Raw genomic sequence first — 9,354 nt, 5'->3', positions numbered from 1 at the left:
TACCAAAGTCAGCAAGCTCAGGCTCAACAATTCACATAGACACACGTGTGCACATACAGACACATACACACAATCACATTTTAGACACATAAACACAGAGACACATGCAAGCACACATACATATACACACAAACACACCAGTGCATATACATATACATATGCACACACACATGCACACATACAGACATATCTATACACATGCACATGTTCATGCCCTGGGCCTCAAAATTGCCATTACTGACTTCAAAAGAAGATTTTATTGTGGATTTTGTTTGTTATTTTTGAGGCACAGTATCTAGTGGGTTCATACCAGGAGTTCGTTGGTCTTGAAGATCTCTGTGAACTTGCTGGTTTTCTTCTCCACATTCTCTTTCTCCTGTTTTTGTAGCCTCAAAAGCTGATTCTTCTTTCAGTAGTGGACCTTGGCCTTTTCCTCCAAGTTCTCCTCCACAATGCCTGTCACTGCCTAGTCCACTTCCACTGGACCTCATGAGCCAGCCACCCCAGGTGAGCAAACTTTGAGGTGTTTCAAGGCAGCGTGACCTCACTTCATCTTGTGGGACAGCATGCCTTACACAGTGTGCCAAAAAATGGGACTGGTGGCTTGCGGATCAGAAGGGGCCTGGAGAAGGATTGGTGTTCAACAGCTTTTGGAGCAAAGCAAGGTACTTTAACTTGTTTCTGTAGAAATTCCCAGAAATGTCAATGGCCTCAAAGCATACAGCCACCAGCTTCTGGCCCAGTAGTCCTTGCTTGGCCACAATGGCCACCAGGCTGTCTAGAAGATTGCCTTGGCCATCCAGCACTAGAACCTGCCTGTCCACCATCTTTGACACATGCCTGAAATGTTATTGTGTTCTTAGACCATAAATTATTTAATTTTGAAATGTTATTTACTTTATTCAGTTTGACAAATGTATTTCTTACTGGGTCCCCGGTCCTGGCTAGAATTCGTTTAGACTCTTGGTATTTGTAAAGCTTACAAATTGCATAGCAGTCCTTTTATGTTCCTCGGGTGGGGAGGAGGCAAGGAGACTAGAGTTGTGTCACACTCATAATCACAGCACTAAGGAGGTAGATCGGGAGCATTGCAAGTTTCCAACTTCCCTGACTCATGTAGTAAGAGCCTCTTTCAGAAATGAAGGGGAAGAGGCAGTGAGTGAGAAACTGAGTGTCAATGATAACAGTACCACCCCATGCCAGAAACTCAGGCGGTGCCACAATGGCTCCTGCAGTCCCTCAGTGCCCTTTTGGTTCCCTATCTAAACTCAGTACTTTTGTCCTCTGATTTTAAAGTCTCACTCTTGGCTCACACCCCATTCTATTCCCTCTCCTCCAAAGCACTGTGGGCTTTCTATCTCTCCGACGCTTCCTCTGAAGTAGGCCTCAAGTGAAAATGTCACGTCTCTAATTTAAAATTCTACTTTCTATTAGAATGCTATTTCCTCCGGCCACAAAGACTGAGCATACCATTTCATTTTTATCAGAACTTTTTTTTTTAATTACATTTTTTTCTTTTTCTTTTCTATTTTTTCTTTACAATTTATTCATTGTATATCCCAGTTCAAGGTCTCTCCGATCACTCCTTCCAGTCCCACCCTCCTTCTCTTCCCCCCATGCCCTTCCTCTACTCCACTCTAAGGGGAAGTTCTCCTTCTCTGCCATCTGCCTAGTAAAGGTCCCATATGTGAACTGGATGGTCATAACAAAACTGGACACAGCAGTTGGCATCAGTGTGCAGGATCTCAAGATGGGAATGATGCCATGTCTGGATATATTCGTCTTGGTTAAAAAGGCAGAACAAAGGGCAGACTACCCAAATTCCTGTATCTACTCTCTGGATGTTGTTTGCCACCTCATCCATTGTTCTTGTAACAAAAAAACAAGGACTTTGGCACACTCCTTTATGGAAGACTTGACAGCTGAGAAACGTCTCATTAAAAGTCTACTTCTAAGCCAACGATGGCAGGATACATGTCTATAATCCTAGCACTTGGAAAGTGGAAACAGGAAAACAGGAATTCAGGGTTATCCGAAACTACATAGGAAATTCACTTCACGGCCAACATGGGACTCATGAGAACCTGTCCAACAATAAAAGTGGGAAGTCATCTTTATGTATAAAAATGATGCACAAATTCTCCCAAAATACCCAGTTGAAATCAACCACCCTCTAGGGACAAGAGTAATTATCTTTCATTAAAAGAGCTGCAGACCTTAGAATGAAGGATAATGACACATATGTGTGAAAAATGCTTATATGCTAATTTGGAAAAGCAATTAAATTTTTTTTAAGTACAAAAATATTTTAAAGGAACTTGCAAAACTCAGATAATAATGGACCTAGAAATAATTCTAAGTAGATATAACTACAATTGGAAACAGTTGCTAATGTGCCATAATTTTGTAAACAATTGCCAACAGGATTTAAAGTGAATAGCATGATGTATTGTATGAAATGAAGAATGGGGTGCACTGAAATAGATTACGCCTTTACTATAGATGAGTTGTACTCAACAAACTTTATCAAGAGCTACTCAAGAAAGAAGTATTTGAGAGGCTACAACATAGTAACCCTGTGTTCACAGTTGTAGCTAATAATTGGTTTTGTACACTAGAATGTTATTGGTCATCCTTTGTTATTCCCCACATCAAAGCTATGCACATTATAGATTTTGATGAAAACAGGTATTCAAAAGATTTAAAGGAAGATGAACTTTAAAGGAAGATGAAGCATGGTGAGGTCTTAACACAGACCATTTTGATAAAACAAAGAACCCAACACCATTTTCTGGGAAACGTCCCAGGAGACAGAAGAATGGGAAGCAAAATAGCTAAGAATTGGTATCTAAATGTTGAGACTAGGTGAGCTTTCATGAAAATGCTGGTTTAATGAAAGGTAAGCCATTGGAGGTAGCCAATTCTACCTTACAGAAAATTCCATACATGAGCATGCTTCAGTAGTCTTCCTGAAGCCTACTCTATTGTAGCAACAATCAAGACAAAAACTCTAGGGGCTGGAGAAAAGACTCAGTTGTTATGTGCTTGCTTTGCAAGTATGAGGACCTCAGTTCAGACGCAGAGAATCCATATAAATACTATGTGGGTGTGGCAACCTATAGTTTAGCTTAGGAAAGAAAAGGCAGATGCCAGTCCACCCCCAATAAGCTGGCTAACTAGAGTAACCCTATCAACAAAATCTGGATTCATTGAGAGATCCTGCCTCAATGAATAAGGTGAAAGAGTGATTGGGGGATGATTTCAACATTAAACCATAATTAGGTCCCTGTAAGCACGAATGCCTCATGTATGCATGCATCCACATGAATATGTATGCACACCACACACAGACATACCAAATACACAGAAAAGGTAAAAGCAAAAGAGAGAGAACTCACTTCTTCATCTTACTGAAAGACTTTGTAACAAATTTTGGTATTGAAATTCCTCCTTCACTCATTTTAAGTTTTTAAAGACACATCAAATGGAAAGGAAGCTTCTGATTATTCACTTCTCTCATTACCACTAAATTCTTAGCACACATAAACCAATAACGCTTAAAGCTAAAAGAAAGTAAGCAGGTGTGATGGCTGGGGCCTGTAATAACAGCATGTGAGCATAAGAGAGGGGCAAAAGAATCACCACAAATCTGAGGCCAGTCTGCTTTGAGGTTTGAGGCCACACAATGAGACCAAACAAACAAATAAAATACAATGTATTTGTAAAAATAACTCTCTCTTTTTCCATAATGGGTTTTATATTTTAATTTTATTATATAATGTTTTATTCTGAAAAAGGTTACAGTTGTAGAAAAAGAAATGTTATTAAATCATTGATATGAATAACATTAAGTACTGCTATACATATAATATGTGTGGATTGTGGTGAAGATTTTATCATCTCTTTGGATTATGTTAAGTTTGATTTTTTCATGTAAGAAAAAAATCAGTATGGCAAGAAAAAAAATGCCCTTCCACATTTTGGACAAAACTTGCTGGTGTTCAGTGGTTAAAAATTATTATAAATACAAAGTGAATAAAGTGTAATTAATAAAATTAAATTAAATTTAAAATTATTATAGAATGTTCTTCATTGATGAAGCGATAATAAACACACAGTGAAAATATTTTTAACTTTAAACTCTATTTCTTTAGTTGTTCACTTTACATCCCAATTGTAGTCTTCATCCTCCTCTCCCCCTGTTCTATTCTTCCTTCCTCTTCTCCTCTTCCTTCTCCTCCACTCCTGAGGAAAACCCACCTCACTAACCCAGACCAGCACTTGCCTCAGGACTGAGCACAACCTCTTCCATTGTGGCCTAGCTTGCATAGAGAAGAGAAAACGTGGGAGGGTCCATTGCTAAGACAATTTTTTTTTTCCAAACACCGAGTTCTCCTAAACAGAGAACAATTGTTCGGCCATTTTTACCTTAGTATAAATTAATATATTCCTTCCTTTCTTGCAAACATATTCTGAAAAGATACTAAAACATGCAAGGTTGTGAAAGTATGAAGTTAAAGGTACTACTATATTGAGAAGAAAAAATAAAAAAAAGAAGTCTGCTGCTGTCTTTATTTTACCTGAATCCTGACTTGTTCACAATTGCTTTTTAATTAATCATTGTTCTTTGTCAATAAAATTACTATCTATTAATGGCTTAACCACAAAAACTGAACATTAAGCAAAGGATCAGTCCATCATCTGTAGATCTCAGCATTCTTTCTAGAACAAAAAATTATTCAAGGTCAGAGAGCCGGGTTGGATTGTTGTACTGACAGTAGATACAGCTTTTGCATGCTGCTTTCATCAGCTGCAGCATGACAGGCAGAGAAGACAGTAAGAAAACAGGGGCTAAATGTTTTCGTTTCATCAGTTCATCTGCTTAGGTCTTGGCACACACTAAAGCCCTTAACTGGAAGCATTAGGGCAATGATATTTTAAATGAATTAGTATAGAATATTTCTGCTGATGGCAAGCATTCACCTCTGTAGTCACCTTTCTTTACATTCTGCTGGATGCTTGTTTTCAAAGTCAGGTGTGTACCAAGAAGTGGGTCTTTCTTTCCAGAGATAGAACAATAGGCAAAACTGAGTTGATAGATCTATTTCAGAAATCATGTATGCTTCCTAAGTTTGCCACCATCCACTCAAGGGAAAAGCTTGCCTACCGGTGTCATATAGACACTGTGACAGGACTAGCAAGCCCTGTGGCCATTCCAATGGTTAGATTCAATTAATGCTGAAAAAGAAAAAAATATGCCTATAAAAGTTGACCTGCTTCGATACCCTGCTGGGTAGAGTCTTTCAGAGGTTTTCTGTGGTAGGCTCCTGTTCTATTCCCTGTTTTCTCCCTCTTCCAATGTCTATCCCATTTTCCTTTCTGAATGAGGACTGAGTATCTTACCCAGGGTCCTCCTTTGCTTAGTGTCTTTAGGTGTACAGATTTTAGTATATTTATCCTAGATTATATGTCTAATATCCACTCATAAATAAGTATATAGCATGTGTGTCTTTCTGTTTCTGGGATACCTCACTCAGGATGATCTTCTCTAGTTCTCACCATTTGCCTGCAAATTTCAGGATTTCCTTGTTTTAATTGCTGAGTAGTATACCATTGTGCAAATGTACCACAATTTCTGTATCCATTCCTCAATTGAGGGACATCTGGGTTGTTTCCAGATTCTGGCTATTATGAATCGAGCTGCTATGAACATGGTTGAGCAAATGTCCTTATTGTATACTTGAGAATATTTTGGATATATGCCTAAGAGTGGTATAGCTGGATCTTGAGGATGCACTATTCCTAATTTTCAAGCTTTGGGCAGAGTGCAGGGAATCTTATGAAAGAAGAGAGAGATAGAAAGACCTGAGAGGAACAGGAATTCCACAAGAAGAGCAACAGAACCAAAAAATCTGGGCACAGGGGTCTTTCCAGAAACTCATACTCCAATAAAGTACCATGCATGGAGATAACCTAGAGCCCCTGCTCAGATGTAATCCACTCACTCAGTGTCCAAGTAGGTTTCTTAGTAAGGTGAACAGGGACTGTCTCTGACATGAACTCAGTGGCTGGCTCTTTGATCACCACCCCTTGAGGGAGAGGAGAGAACCCTAACAGGCCACAGAGGAAGGCAATGCAGCCAGTCCTGATGAGACCTGATAGACTAGTGTCAGATGAAGGGGAGGAGGACTTCCCCTATCAGTGGACTGGGGGAGGGGCATGGGAAGAGACAAGGGGCTACAGCTGGGATTCAAAATGAAATAAATTATAATAAATAAAAAAATTATTTAAAAAGCAGAAAAAAAGTTGACTTCACATATATCTACTCCATTATCAGTTTCGTGGACAACTAGTGAAATGCACAAGTCTACCCCTTCAGATGCGAGCTTATCTCCTCATGGAGTTACCTGGGAAAGATGGAGTGATACAGAAGACTCTGTGATGACCTTCTACTATAATGGAGTATGGAGAATCAATATTTTGATTAGCTGAATCTTATCTTACCTGTGAGTTTATGGCTGGGACCATATCATATATTTTTCACAGAGTTTCTTCAGCCATCCTTGTTTTGTTAATCAGAAGTATACAAATTTTGTTGTTTAAATGATCAGGAGATTTCACACATTTGGTGACCATTCGACAGATCCCAGGACCCCAGCCTTGCTATACCCCAGGTCTTTAGAATTGAATTGAATGTAGAAACATTTCCTTAGCCCAGCCAGCCTTAGCATAGCTGTGTTGATGCCAATCAAATTGAGATTTTTTCCAGTAATACTTGAAATTCAATTATGAGTTTGTATCACTTGATCATGTTGAAACAGCTGTCTTGATAAATGTTATATCGCTAGATGTCATTACCAGTACAAACAAAGGATTTCCAGATGTCCCTGCAAATGGTACTAAAATTAACTATGGCCGTACTACCAGTGAGTTGCTTGTCTTTTATGTTATGTTATGTTATGTTATGTTATGTTATGTTATGTTATGTTATGTCATGTTATGTTATTTACACAGTAAATATTTTTGAGCTCCTTTCCAGACACTCTGGCACTTGTTGGATATACAGTTACACTGACACTCTACAGATTATGAGCTTTTGGAGATGACCTGTGGAAAAAAATGATAATCACACAATTGAACTTGTTTGTGACAAGAGTTAAGATAAAGTGTCTTCAGAATCTTACAGAAAGACCTGATTTTACCTGGGGAAGAAGTAATTCTCTAAGGTGCTCATTTTTAAATTAAAATCTGAAAGGGGAAAAAAGGGAATAAGAATTAGCCAGTTGAAAAGTAGAAGGAAACAGTGCAGGCTTGTAAAACAGTAGTTTTAGTCAAGAAAGATTGTTGTAATACAGAGTATTCCTGTAGCCCAACTAGTAAGAATTGTGTCAGTGCAAAATGCAATTCTCTGCTTTACATCTTTAAAGAGCAAGTAATTTAGTGAAGTCTGAACCTTCATGATACTTAACCAGCTATTACATTGTCTTTGTCTATAAAAAGGAATGTATGGTCACAGTCAATGAACACCTCATCATCCTTAGGGGAAAACAAGTGTCTTTCATTCGAAAAGTTAGCTTTTGTGAGGATCATATGTGGTACCTCATGCATGCCAAGCAAGCATTCTAACACGAGACTAACTCTGAGCTACAGAACTTCCTTTTTTTTTTTTCCAAATACCAAAAATTCGGCACTAACCTTGATCTCTTTTTAATAAAATCCCGAGATAGAATGTCCTGGCCTGTGTTTGTAGAGGCTTTGCTCTTTTTTTGCACACTGTTGTTTGGACTTGGAGTGAGAAAATGGAAATATACTCAAATATACTCAAAAGGAAATGTGAGTATATCAAGATATGTAGAGACTCACCATTTTCCATCATAAAATATTTACTTAGCACAAAGACTACAGGGCACTTCTCTCAGAATTTAATGAGCAAGCCAGGTTTTCAGAAGCTCAGAAAGAATGTACAGTTTTCCCAAGATCATTTGATGGGGCTCAACACAAAGATCCTGACTCGGTCTCCCTCTGTGCTCTGGCTTGCTCCAGTGGAACAGCAAATGCTGTACATAGATCCATAGGCATGAAACCAGAACTGAGCCTCACCTCACCACAAAGCTAAACAAGATTGTTTTCTTTTAATCTTCATTTTTTTTTCATTTTCATGCATTTTGGGCCTGGCTAGGATCAGCTGGGCCCAGATGCTCAAGTGTGAAATTGTAGACGAGACATAATTTTTAAGGACTTTGCAGCTGCTCTCCGTCAGGGTGGGCTTCTCCTACCGGTTTCCCTTTTTCTCAAGAGTTACTTTATTTTCCTAAATTCTGTACAGCAGTCTGAAGAACATGTAAGGTAAACTTCTCTCTTCTGATTTAGCTATTGTAGATGAGTCTGGACTAGGCCACGATTACAGGAGTCCCCACAATACACAGTGCTGGCCTCTTCATGTTTGCTATCTGATATAACAATCATCACTGCACAACATCCTCTTCCTGCAGTACCCCTGAAAACTGTAACAGGTATGCCCAACAGGCATCCTCCCTACCACACGCATCCCAGGAAAGCTATGAATGGGCTCAACCCATTTGAAGATGGGAACATCATGTTGTAAAGTCAAAAATGAACGATCCTGCTCTCTAACTATGCGCAACAAGTATTTCATGTTAGTTAAAAACAAAATCAGCCAGGCAGCAGTGATGCACACCTTTAATTCCAGTACTAGAAAGGCAGAGGCAGGCAGAACTCTGTGAATTCGAGGCCAGCCTGGTCTACAAAGTGAGTTCCAGGACAGCCAGAGCTACACAGAGAAACCTTATCTTAAAAACAAAAAACAAAAAAACAAAAAACAAAACAAACAAACAAAAAAAAACAACCTTCAGTTTTGTTTTTTTAATCCAAGGACTGTATCTTAGCCACTATATAACCTTAAAAATTTTATAATTTTTCTGGGAAAAAAAGTACTAGTTTCTTAGACTCAAATATACATTTTGCTCTATTTTCAAGCCTTCTCTGAAGCATTCACAAACAAGGTAATAAGAATTACAGAGCACAGGGCTGGAACGCTGGCCCAGTGCTTAAGAGCACTTGCTACTCCTGCAGAGGACCCAAGTTCAGTTCCCTGCACCTGTATCAGGTAGCTCCCAACCTCACGGAACAGTTGCTCTGATTGCCTCTTCTGGTCTTTGAAGGTACCTGGACTCATCATACCTGTCATACCCATATATAAAAGCAAACTTTTTTAAATTGGCTGTCTCCATATTAAAATAAACGGTGGTACAAAAATACTGAGTTTTTAATTATTCTGTTTAAATATGTTAGATAAAGGTAGACTATGAAAACTATTCTCTCTCCCCTCCTCCT

The 9,354-nt window shown here is 38.8% G+C and overlaps 1 pseudogene; it reads right to left on the bottom strand.

Annotated features, from left to right (window-relative positions):
* Positions 1–304: 304 nt before the first annotated feature.
* On the bottom strand, positions 305–827 carry LOC129666848 (60S ribosomal protein L13a-like; annotated as a pseudogene).
* Positions 828–9,354: the final 8,527 nt, after the last annotated feature.

This window comes from Psammomys obesus, unplaced genomic scaffold, assembly GCF_907164565.1.
Source record: "Psammomys obesus unplaced genomic scaffold, mPsaObe1.curated_primary_1811, whole genome shotgun sequence".
NCBI lineage: Eukaryota > Metazoa > Chordata > Mammalia > Rodentia > Muridae > Psammomys > Psammomys obesus.
The sequence above is the reverse complement of the archived record's forward strand: the minus strand, read 5'-3'. Positions and strand labels throughout refer to the sequence as shown.